Source organism: Manacus candei, unplaced genomic scaffold, assembly GCF_025592945.1.
Source record: "Manacus candei isolate 608988 ecotype Guabito, Panama unplaced genomic scaffold, ASM2559294v1 h1tg000015l, whole genome shotgun sequence".
NCBI lineage: Eukaryota > Metazoa > Chordata > Aves > Passeriformes > Pipridae > Manacus > Manacus candei.
Genome location: NW_026138063.1, coordinates 7974601 through 7987773, shown reverse-complemented (window position 1 = coordinate 7987773; position 13173 = coordinate 7974601). Strand labels below are relative to the sequence as shown.

The window sequence follows — 13173 nt, the reverse complement described above, 5'->3', positions numbered from 1 at the left end:
ACCATGGAGGTAGGCCAAAATCTTGCAGGAGAAATGGTAACATCAGTGAAAATATATGAGAATAAGGACTGCCATCCTAAGTAACCTAAAAACCTCAATGTTACTATTTTTGAAAGACTCTCTCCTTTTGGACCTTGGCCCTGCCTATGTGTACAAGTAACTGAATGGAGGCCAATGTAATGGGACTACTCATGCATAAAGCTAGTCACATGCATTAACGCTGGCAGGAACAAGGACTTTCTTTTCATACTTACACTAGAGGATAGTAAAAGAAATGCTGCTCAAAGAAATCCATCAACTAATTCAAACTCTAAGCTAGCTACTTCAGAACCTAGTACAATGGCCACACTCAATGAGTCCATTGAAGACCTGGAGACGAAGTAAAAACAGGTTTCTTTTTGAAGAACATTACGAGATCAATACAGTGCCGTGGATATTAGGAAAAGTCACTTTAATAAAAAGGAAATTGCACATAATGTAACAAAACAATTGCTATTTGGAAGGCCCTGAAAAAATGGAACAATGTAATATGATATTTCTTAACTTCATTTCCCATCCATTGGAGAAATCATAACAATGAAGTTTTCTACATAAGCAACTTTATGAGCTGAAAGAAGAGAATGTATAATTCCTTTCCATGGACTAAGCCAAAAGAAATGAAGAAAAAAATTGATTCTTCTCTGTTAGCCTCCTGTGTAAAATTTTTCTCCTTATCATCTCATCTAGTCATATCTTTCTGCAGTTTGAATTACCCTCTTTTCCTCAATCTGGTAAGGCAGTGAAAGGATGTTTGTTCTGCTAATTAACTTTATTACCCTGATAACTCCCTGCAGCCTTTGACGAAAACAATTACCGTTCCTCCTTTTTTTTTCCCCACTGGCAAAAAAAAAAAAAAGGAAAAAAAAAAAAGAAAAAAAAAAGTCGACTATTAATTAGAAACGAGGCCCCGGTCCCTGCCATGTTAGCCTGCCACGTTCTCAGACCCTCGAGCGGGATAGCATTACATTGTCAGTAGTAATTTAGCTCTCATCTGTCTCTGCTAATTATTGTCACATTCATCAAATTCATCAACAAAAGTGCTCTCAGAAGGATTGCATATTTGCAGTTAATACAGCATAAACTGGTATTACCCATCACCACATTTGTGATGATGAGAGGGACACAACTTATTCATCCCTAATTAGAGCAAGCTGGGTAATTAATTATACATTCCGCCTTATTACTTCTGAGTTCCCAGATATTGTTTGTCTAAAAAGGGGGAGAGAGAGGAAGAGAGAGAAGCCTGAAAATTAAAAAAAAAAAAAAAAAAAAAGGGAAAAAAAAAGAAGGGGGGAGAGAGAGAGGAGAGAGAGAGAAATGTGTGATGTGTTTTGTCACATGTGCTATGCCATAATTCCCACCTGACAAACTAGCTGAATCAGTAGAAAATTGCAAGTTGTCAGCAGCAGAATAAACTGCTGTAATAGCTGATTAATGATCAACACCTGTGACAGGTGCTACACGGGACTGTAAACTTGGTGTGATTAACAGTCACTGGACGAATAAATATTAGTGACAGTCAGTGGAGAGCGAGTTTGTGTGTTTTAACAAATCTCGCACATTACAGTTATTGATATTTCCAGTGCAGGCACTTTCTTTTTGGTAATTATCTGACAACACTGGAAGAGTGTTTTAATCTAGTATGTTTGTTTCTCTTCTGTGCTTTCAGAGTTCAAAATGGTGTTTCAATGAGATGACCTAGCGGAGTTCAAAACTGCAGGCAAATTTAGAATAGTCACAAATACTTTGTTCCATGTCCAGCTCATAGCAGCACTCCCAAATATTCTTCCAAGGTACTTAAATATACACTTACACGAGCCTACATTGATAAAACCATAAATATTATATAAATATACATATATATTTATAGAGATAAATTTTCAAAGCCTGTGATTCCAAAAATCAACTCTTGAAAGTTTTGTTTCTTATGTCAGTGGTTATGACATATACCTGACTGCTATGGGAAATAAGAATTCCTTTCATTCCACCATCAAAGATGCATGAATCTCTTCTGAAGGACAACTTCATTCTCATTAATTTAGACTTACAAAATTCCTGTAATAATGGGGCATGAAAGTTATCCATTTAAGTGATTGCTCTATGCTCAGCACAGTAGTATCTAATAGATTCCCAAATAGATATAGAGAGCTATATCAGGATACTCTTTGGATAGCATAAACTACATTTTTCATCCTCGTGCATGGTTACAGATATGCTGATTAGGTAAAATACATATTCTTATACAAAAAGGCATGCATTAGAAAGTGAAAAGACTCAGAGATGCTAGTAAATGCAGATTTTGCCACCAATTCAATGTTATTCTCAAACTCTAAACATGATATAATGTCACTGCCTTCTTCTAACAAGTCCTTTACCAGGCCAAATAAAAATAAAACAAATCACAAGTAATGACTTCAGAGTTTCCCAGGTACATGTGAAAGAATCCAGTAGTTGCTCATCTATACCTAATACATCACTCTGTCCACATGACAGCTCAGCTATGTTAAGCACTAAGATTGGTCTGTTAGAAAAATAAAGCTCACTATTTTCCTCAGAACAATTTCTGGATATAGCCAGAAGTAATTAAATAATTGTCATTAAATACATCCTAAATGCAAAGATTTACCTGTATCATGTAGCACATCAGAAAACATGAGAAGGAAAAAAAAGGCAAAGAAACTACTGTTCATGTCAGTTCCTGGAGGGAAATAACAACATATATCCTTGCCTACAGCACAAAATATTCCAACCATTTGAACCTTTAATGGAAACCCCTTAACACATGGAACTGACCTGTTGCTTTTCCTAGCAGACCCACAGCCATACATCCATGTCAACCAACAGAATGGTTTTTTCCACCCCCACGTTTTATAATAGCAGCAGAAAAAAAGGGTTTCATTTCTTGGTCTAATCGATTTCAAACCTGCTTTTAAGCATAAAATGTTCCACAAGCTCTTCTTTCAGGTGCAGATGACTGTGGGGAAGGGCTTCATAAAAGGGTGGCATTTAGCTCACCTGAGAACCTCCCAGTATGAAACAATTTGCCGTGAACTTCCCAGTCATCCTTATTGAAATAAGGACACTGGAGGAACTTAAGGAGAAAGCAACATGAGTAGTAGCTCCATAAGCCCCAAACTTGAATAACAGTTTAAATACATCTAATATTTGTTCTTTAACAACAAAACGAAGATGGGAATAACCTCCAGCCTAAAATTAATGAAAACATGATTTCTATTTTTTTTTTTACCAATGTGTCATTCAATTCCCCATTTTCATTTATTCCTCCACCAGAAATGCAAAAGCCCTGAGCAATCCTTTTATAAAAATGCACAGAGATGAAAATATACTTTGTGGATAACAGTTTGTTAGGTATAATACTTTTGTCTTCTGATTAATCTTCACCGTAGCAAACTGAGACACAGAAGTAATAGCTTGAAAGCTTTATGCAAAACATATGTAAATTTATTATGCTTTAGTACAGATACATCTGAATAGGCAGCAGTGCAGTGAGCCAACAGCCCAGGAAGGAGGCCAACCCCACATCCAGATGCCACTGATAGAGAGACACTGTGTGGCATCAACACTCCCAGCTGCCAGGCTCACTATGCATTTTTTACAGCATTTGACTGAAGCAGAATGAGACCTTGCAAAGCTCTCTACTGATAAATAATAATAACACAGAGAAACAATTTCAGGGAGTATAAAAAATCTAACAATAATAAAAAAAACCCCTTAAATATTTTCCTACAGGAAGTGGCTAACTACCTGGAAATTGCATTACCACTTTATTGAACCAAGGGTAGAGCCAACACACGACTCAAAAATTATGCAGAATTTGTTAATAATTTTTTAAGACGATTTTGCACCTTTCAATCCTATATTTCATGTAATTTTATGAAATTTAATCTATTACCAGCTCTATATACAGAAACTTAAATTTATTCTTTAAAATGAAGGATGGATATAAAACTCAAGTGAAGGGATCAATTTGCTTTAATTTGCTGTGCTTTGAAACAATTTGTTATTTCAAAAAAATTATAAAAAGAAAGTAAAATGGAAACTATGAGAAGACAATAGCATAGCGAATTAATCAGGTCTGAGACTAGGAGAAGAGGAATTACTCATTCCTCTGTAAATTACAAACCTTGTCATTAGTTTTCACTTAATATGTTGCAAATCTGATTTAGCAAGTAATTCTCATCCATTCTTTTAAGTAGAATAAGATTAAAAAAAAACCAAAGCAAATTTTACTAAGAAATCAGCCATTGATGAATTATCTGACTCAATTTAAATACAATGAATTTGAGATTACAATTCAATATCACTGTAAATCACACTGTTCAGTCTATGAATCAATCACAAATAGGCTTCAAGACAGATATGCCTTTGTTTTGTAACAGTTCACCAAAACTTTTAGAGTAGTAAATTTCATAATAGAATTTCAGATTATTCACTGCTCTGAAGAACATACGTTAGCAAATTTCACACAGAATGCGTGTCTGAAACAAAATCACTGAATTCAAAAGCAAATCTTTTCTTATCTTGTAAGTCACATGAGAGCAACAAAGAATTACTAAAAAAAATTACAGTCAATTGCAGATGATCTTGACCAAGATCTACAGTATTTGGAAACTGCTCTCCTTCCATTCATTCCCAAATGTGAGGAAAAACATTTGTCAGAGAAGGCTAGTGTCACAAATCTTAGAAATCTGTTAGAAATCTTTCTCGCTTTCCACATCTATTTTCATAGCTATTTGCAGCACAAGAGAGCAAGGACAACTGGCATAAAATCAGAACAGGAGGAACAAGCATAGCTCTCATTCTCTTCTGTTCATGTCACCATCTCTACCACTTTAAAAATGAAATAAAAATTACTGATCATTGAACTGTATTGTGGGACATCTTAGCTTTTTGCACTTGTTCCTACACTGTTAACTATGTAATTTTACCAGCATATCAGCATCACATACGCATAAGACTTCCCAGATATTAACTTGATTCCTTTGTACAACTCCTTTTCAGGAGTCATTTGCAAAGCATCTGCATCCTCTAAAGGAAAAAAAACCCCATGCAATTCACCTGATGAAGATAGAAAATTATAATTACAGACCATCCAACAATTTTGATAATTTCAGCAAGACAGCTTGCTATAAACCATGTCTTTTAGTTTACAAAATGCTACAGAGCTGTTTCTGTGGTGCTGAACCGCACAGGGAGAAATCAGGAAGAAAACCCAGCAGTTTTGGTACAGGCTCTCCTGTTCCCAAGACTTTACTGATACTCCTTAGGGGCTAAAACCTCTGGGAGGTGGGAACCCACTGGTCTGCTTCACTGTCAGTAGTAGCCTTTAAGTACATGTGCATGTAGAAGGTCATACCTTCTGTTTCTGAGAAAATCTGAATGAGTGGATACACCTAAATTCCACAGAAAGTAAACACTGCAGGAATACATGATACCACTGTGATAAGGTAGCCAAGGGAATACCTCTGGGGCAGAAACTTTGCCAAACTTCTGTATTTGTCAGATGGCTGCCTACTTTATCTACAGAACTCCCGAGAATCTTAAACTTCTTGAACAACCTACTATTTTCCATCTTAAGAGTGATATTCTTTCCACAAAGGAATAAATATCTAGGAAGCTAATAACATTTTTTCCCATTTGTGATTTTTCCATAAGAAAGGATGTTTCCATATATGCTAATGTCCAACTTAAGGACTCCTAACTAATTCAAGTAAAGAGAGGAAGTCCAATATATTATCTAATTCTGAATGAGTGGTCATTCCCAAGACAAAATCAGATTTTAGCATGTTTTAGTATTTTTCTGTATCTTTTCCATCTGCACATACAGGAACGTTGCCTATAAACCTTTGACGTTGAACATTCAAGGAAAGATTTTTAAACAGAAGGATCAGCATTTCCCCCAGATGTCCTTATTAAAGAGATGCAAATACATTTTCTTTAACAGCAGCATTAATTGCTCTACAAGCTTCAATACAAGTGTCATCATTGATGGATCATTTAAAAAGAGACTTGCACATACGAAATGCTCATCGATGGAGTCAGCAGTTCAACACATGAGAAATGGTACAGCAGACACACGACATGGCACTGGCAAAATTCCTGGTGACTTTATGCAGGATTATTAAAATGGCAACTGCACGTCTCACATTGTGAAAAACACAGGAAACAGTAAGTGACCAAAACTTAATCTTAGTTACACCAACATGCCCTGGAATAATGCCACTGACTTCAGTGAATTATTCTGGATTTTCATCCACACATCTAGTGCTCTTCTCCTAAGCAGCAAAGAGCCCGAGGAGACAAACATCAACCTCCATATGATAAATACTCCCCAAATGATACTTCTTTATAATTCTTCAAACAACTTCATTTTCTCAAAACCAGGATGAGAAAAGCATGGTTGATGAAATGGGTTTTCCAGAAGTGAGTCATGTTGAACACTGCAGGAAAAAGTCATCTGGGAGAATGACTAATGCTTTGAAACACTAACTTAACAAATATTGATTATACTACCCTTTTTAGGAAACAATATTTTTATGAAAATGAGTACATGAATCAATGGAAGCTGAGAAAACAAAAATAAAATAGTATTTATCTGCCATATGGTTGGTGTTTATGTTTAGATGACGACATATAAACATCAGACAAAATCAAACTGCAAATTGAAAAAGGTCCTCTAACAAATCAGGAAGATGGATCAGGCAAAAATATAGGCTTTTGCTATTTTAAAGCATGTTCTTCACCTATTCTCCTGACCACAGCACCTGCTTAGAACAACAACATTTATATATACATAAATGTAAAAAAATATTAAAAAGATTTTATGCGTGCCTGCACATTTATGTGCTTGTTTTGCTCTCCACCACTATTCTTTGCCATTAATTCTTTTTTTTCCACTTAATTAAGCTGTAAACTAAGCAGGATAAATGTTCTATTCTTTCTCATTACATGTTTCTTGAATAAGTAGCACTTGGATTTCATTCTGACCAAGGATTTCTCAAAACTTTGTTGTATAATAACACAAGGATGTGGGTGCAGTATTAAATAGTTTCTCTAATGCATGTCCAGCATTAGATTTTAACTTCATTTACAATCACACTATAAAAAAAAACATGCCAAAGAAATAAAAAAACTAATGTTGCTTGGATTATAATTAGACTTAACCAATTACTAACTATTTGTTTTAAAATCACTAATATATGTAAAACACAGAAAGTTAAACAAATCCCAACCCATATTTTGATGGATATAACCTCTTAGCATTGAGACTTATAAAACTTTGCAAATATTAGGAGCCAATTTGGGTCCACAAGTTGTACAGGAACACAAGAAGCCTGAGAGAAGACACAAAGAAACAGGACATAACAGGGAAGGTGGTCCCTGAGCCGGTCCTTGCACTGCTCTGGCCAGGGAGGTGATGGATAGGGAAGGACTAGACACTCCTTAGACAATTCTGCACAGAAACCATTGTTTATTCAAAGAGAAATACATTTCTTCTGTCACTTGAGGTGCTTCAAGCCCTCTATGTATCCTTGTTATTTCAGAAACATAGTGGGTTACGAACACATTTTGGACTGCATTTCACTGGATGCTTAATGTGAACTGCCTTCACTTTCATCAAAACTCTTTTTAAGGTTGCCACAATTATTAACACCACATTTTAAACATACTGCTGGAACGGGTTTACAGGATTTAAAGGAAAGGTTTTTTAATACTGTTTAAGGATAGTTTACCTAACAAAATATTAGCAGTAAAACTTTGGTAGAAAAAAGCATTCAATTTTAAGTACTAGAATACAAAAATTCAAATGCCATATATTTTAATAAATTACTAAACACCTTAAGATGTCTTGGAATGTTTAAGAGAAAAATATAGATCCAAAAATGAAATCCATCTAAACCTCATTAAAAACCAAAACAAACAACCAAACAAAAACCTGTTGGCATTATTGCATTCTCTATTTTCTGGAATAACTTCCAAACAATCACGCTAAATTTTGTTAGAACATTTTTAATAGCTTTTGAAATTGAGTATTTGTTTTGAAAGTAGACATAGCTGTGGTTTAAATCAACTGTACCCAACACATGCTTTGCAAGCATCACATAAAGTTGTCTTTTCTGACTGTAAGTCCAAGCAACAGTTTCCAATTGCATTATTCCTTGACTTACTAAAGACCAAAACTAAAATGTGAGCAACAAGGTTCAGCTGAGAGATACATAAGAAGTCATCCAAATCTCACCTATATCACTATTTTCCTCTACCCAAACAAATTCCAATTTTTCCTCATAAAAGAACACGGTCATAGGAAGTTTATAATGATGCTTAAAAGCAAATGAATGAATGACTAGCAGCAGCTCCTTATACTCTAGGACTCCTAGAAGAAAAGTCAACCTCCTGGGACACTGTGAATAGCCACAATCGTGGAGCACCTGGGGACAGGCACAAACACCAGTGAAACCAAAGCCCTCTCCAGACCACCAACCAGCCCGGGCCTGGTTTGGTAAACACCTGCTTCCAGGAAATGAATTTTATTTTTTAAAAAATCTTATTCTCGTATAGCACATATTTAACAGACAGATGCTTCAGCTTTGTTGAGATTTCCTGAATATTCCTTATTCGGGATAGGAAAACTATAAAGTGTTAAGAGATACCATTGCAGAGGTCAGAAACTCATGGGAATGGGGAAGAAAATGGAGACAGAACTTTTCTATTCTTTTATCTGGAGGGACAGAGAAGGAAGGAAAAGTTCAGATCTGCGGTCAGATTTCCCAAGAATTCAGATATGAATAGACCTAAGGATAATACTGATTGCTATGAAAATTTTATGTCTTAAGATTACAATTTGGAAAATATGACAACATAATAATGCAAAATAAGTGATTACTTTGATTCAACTATACCTTTTGCCCACAATAAAAGGGTACAGCTAGACTTATAACTGAAATGATTTTCTATGTGATATAGAGAAATAAGTAAAATGTAACTATATAAGATTTATTTTAGCATTAATTTAATGAGCATGCTGCTCATGTGTATTCCAGATTAATCTTTAAAACAGTGGGATTGTTTCTCGTTCTCCAATTTTTAGACCACCAATAGTTACACAGAAGCAAGTATATTTTTTCTGCTATTTAAACCTTTAGAAACTTTAGTTATTCTAATATTTAGAATATTTCTAATATTTAATTAGACTTATTCTAAAAATCGGCACTTAGGTTTTAGTAATATTAATATAAAATTTCTTTGGAATAATTTTACCCTAAGATATAAATTAAGCTTAAATTTTTTATTTATTCAGCCAAGCCACTGAATATTTATTCACATTCTAGCTAAAGAAATCAGTAAAAATGTTAAATATAAAATGTATGCAATTTTAAGATGGCATTGTACTTCTGAAACATTTTGGTAAGAATATTAGGAATACCTTTTCCAATGAAGACCTAGCAGTGATGTTTTGAAGAATGACAGTGTGATCAGTCAAGGAATCTGATTTTTGAATTCTTGTCCAAACAAGTCCAATCTACATATCATTATTGCCTTCTAAAAAGGGAATTCAATGGGAGCTATGCCTCTGTAAAAACTGAAGAACTAAGCAGTAGAAGGTACTATTCTAAAACTTTTAAATTTTAATGACATACAGTATTTTTCCAAGGGAACAGAGCCCACAGTTTCACTCTTTTCCTTATTAAACTAGGTAGAAAAAGCTGATGGGAGTGGGACACGTACATTGACATTATGTTGGTTTAACAGGTCATTCTGAATGAGGGTTCAGCCCTTGAGCCCCTGAGCAACTGCTGGAGGTGCTGAGTGCACTCATTCTTCAGGAAGCCAAAGGCAGAGGGAGGGGCTGCACAACTCCAAGACCTTTGAAGTCAAAATTCACATCTAGCCCAGATAAAAAATTACATTTATTACATTAATTTTGGTTTGAAACCTTAATTATTTAATTTTCCACAGTGCACAGTGTACAAGTGAAGACAAAATGGCTACATCTTCCCAGTCTTCTCTAAGAAGAAAGAGCACAGAACCAACACGCAGCTCTGGTTTCATAATTTATGTAACCCATAAGACAGGGATACAAGGTGAGGGCCCCCTAGGCCCAGCTATGGCAGACTTTTTTATGAATATCAGTGGCTCATGAATATAAACAGTTACAGGAAAATAAAATTTATAAAACCTAGACCTGGAACAAAAATCTCAGAGATCAACAACTCCGAAAGAATCTAGTGTCACATTCCTAAGAATGTCAGATTAAACTAACATGTGCCAGTCAATATTGGTACACTGTGACCCTTGATGCCTCCTAAGCAAAACTATTAAGTCCAACATTTTCTCCTGTAAGCACTTATCTGTAAGGATGGCTAACATGTCCTCTAAAGCAGATATTGAAACTGATTGGACAATAGGTAGATACCAGACAGGGGCCTGGGGGCCGACCTCTAGAAATAGGGGGAGAAAATCTTAATCTGCAACACAATGCAGCTCTCTTGAAACCCTATCATTTTCACTTCCCATGTGTCTGCTGCCTGACTGTGAATGGATTTGAAAAGGAATGGTTAGTGCTGAAAATTGGATCAGAGCTAACATTCTCTCATTTTTATCAGCAGCTGCCAAAGGTCATCTGACATAATAGCTGATGAATTCAAGCCCAGTGGATTTCATTTGCAATTTTCAATTTACTGAGGCCTCCAAACCCCACAGTGATAAAAGCTTCCCCTATCGTGGCCTGTCACAAACATCAAGAAACTGCACAAACCCACAAGAAAGAAATAGGAGAAAGCTGTGCATCATCACAGTTACAGATAAGGGGAACAGGAAGAAACAGTATCATGTAGAAAGGTGTGGAGCGGCATGTGTGGTTGAGTTTCTAAATGCCAATTGTAATGAAAAGACTATGAAGAGCAATCAAATAACTTCTGCAGAATAACATCATGGTTCCCCTCCCCCCCTTCAGTTTGAAAATTGCCTTCTAATCTCTTGCTTGACATCCTGAAGATAAAAGTGAAAGTGAAAAAACCCTGTTTATTTAGACATGGAAAGTATTGTACCGTTGATATATTTACTGTAGTTTTGATTTACAAATTCATGCTATTAAGAGACCTATTATCAGAGAAACTATGTCAGTGCAAAATAAGAAATGCTTTTGTTCGCTGGCAGATGGACTGTAGATCTTTACTCCTGATCCACAGGGAGCACAAATGAACTCCATGAACTTCAGTCCATGGGTGCTGGAGGTTTCAGAGTCTATTCATCCACATACATACATTCAAAGACTTTTCCATATGCAGAAGTTGACTACTTGTGCCCCAGATCTTTGCCACATCAACATTGCCTGGGATCCTATTCCAAGTCAGAGAAAATAAATAAATAAATCACAAAGCCCTTCATACTCCAAGAAACATCTTTTGCTGAAAGGCCAAGTAGCTCATATTCTCGGCCTGTCCATGACCACAGGATGAAAGAATATATATAGATGGAAAAGCTACTGTTTCACATGTAAATGCTGAAAAAAGTATTTCCAGAGCAAAACACCCAATTTCAAAGTACTGATTCAATCCCACCAGCAGCAGCATTTGAGGCTACCATCTACCATGTTTATGACTTTATTTTCCACTCTACTACACATTGCAGTAGCACAAAATCTACTTCCAGTAATATCGACAATAACGCTAAATCAAATAAACAGGAAACACAAATACCGCCAGCTGGAATCCACTCGGACCCAAAGCCAAGGATGCAAATAACTCAAAGACAGTTTCTACGGTGAAAAGCCCTTGGTACAACATAAAATATAAAACCAAAGGAACGCCAAGTACAGAGGCATTATACAGCAAATAATGGCACATCATTCTGTGTTTGGAATAGTTCATCTTGTCTTTCAAAAATTATGAAGATCCAAAAAAACTGAATTGCTTATGATGATGGGATTCTCTATTGATTAGATGTATATAAATAAGTAGTTAATCTAAGCATTGGCAGGTAGGCTTATATAACTATTAATGCCATATGAATATTTACAAAGATATATTTCCTTATCAAGCCTGATGATTATCAAGTAGTTTTTTGACTATTTCAGAAAGGATTTTTAAGATATGGATTTTAAGAAACTCTGTGTAAATAAAGACAGCACTTAAAGGGAGAAGGAGAGTATTGCCAAGGTAATCCACCACAGAACTGGTTCCTTCGGATGTACACAAAGCAGCTACACATTGTAACAGCACTGAAAAATTTTATAGCACTAGTATGTAATTTATTTTCAGCACCCAAAAATATAACATATTTCTTTCTGTAAGCAAAACCAAGCCCAAATATCTTATACTGTAAATAGAATTATATCTTGGACAGAAGAAAAGTGGGAAAGATGAAATAATGATTGTGAGGAAAATGCCATGGTTGTCTAGAGATGAAGGCATGCATTTTAGTTTTTGTTTTGTTTTGTTTGGGGTTTTTTGGTTTGGCTTTTTATTTTATTTTTCTATGGGAATAGACCACTTGTTTGGTAAACAAGGAGAGAGAAGACTGTGGGATTCACTCACAAAAGAAAATGAAGCAACTTCAGTTTATGGTAATGTGAAAAACCTGACAGGCATTATCAGCTGGGGACAACAAAAAGATAAGTGATATGGAGGAAGAATTGCAGATATTCTGAGTTCATAGATAATCAGGAAACTTAGGATCATATGAGCAGATAATACAGCCTCTGAGTTGTCTGGGGGCACCTCACTGCACAGTCACCTCTGGCAGACTGAGGGCTGCCTCATCAAGCTCTTCTGGGGGTTCACTTAGAACACTGGCTACCATTCCTCCATTGCCTCTATGCTCCAATATTGATGGAATTGTTTTGGAGCTTGGAAAGGGAGGAAGGGAGGAGGAGACTGTCTATTGCTGGAAAAGCCAGTAAATTCTCATTGGCTCAAATCATATACATTAATACATAAATAATTTTCCCAGTTCACATATAATGATCTGCTCCTTTCAATCTTGTAGTTTTCTCGTACAGAACCACCTGATCTTCATTTCTTATTGCTTCTTGTATTGAATCTTTCCATTCAGTTTACCACAGTAAAAAAACAACCAAACAACAAACCCAAAACCAAACCCAAACCAAAACAA

At 35.7% G+C, this 13173-nt stretch overlaps 1 long non-coding RNA gene across 1 annotated transcript in view; it reads right to left on the bottom strand.

Moving 5' to 3' along the window:
• LOC127468409 (uncharacterized) overlaps window positions 1-13173 on the bottom strand; it is a 284645-nt gene that overhangs the window by 110868 nt on the left and 160604 nt on the right. The window lies entirely within an intron of this gene.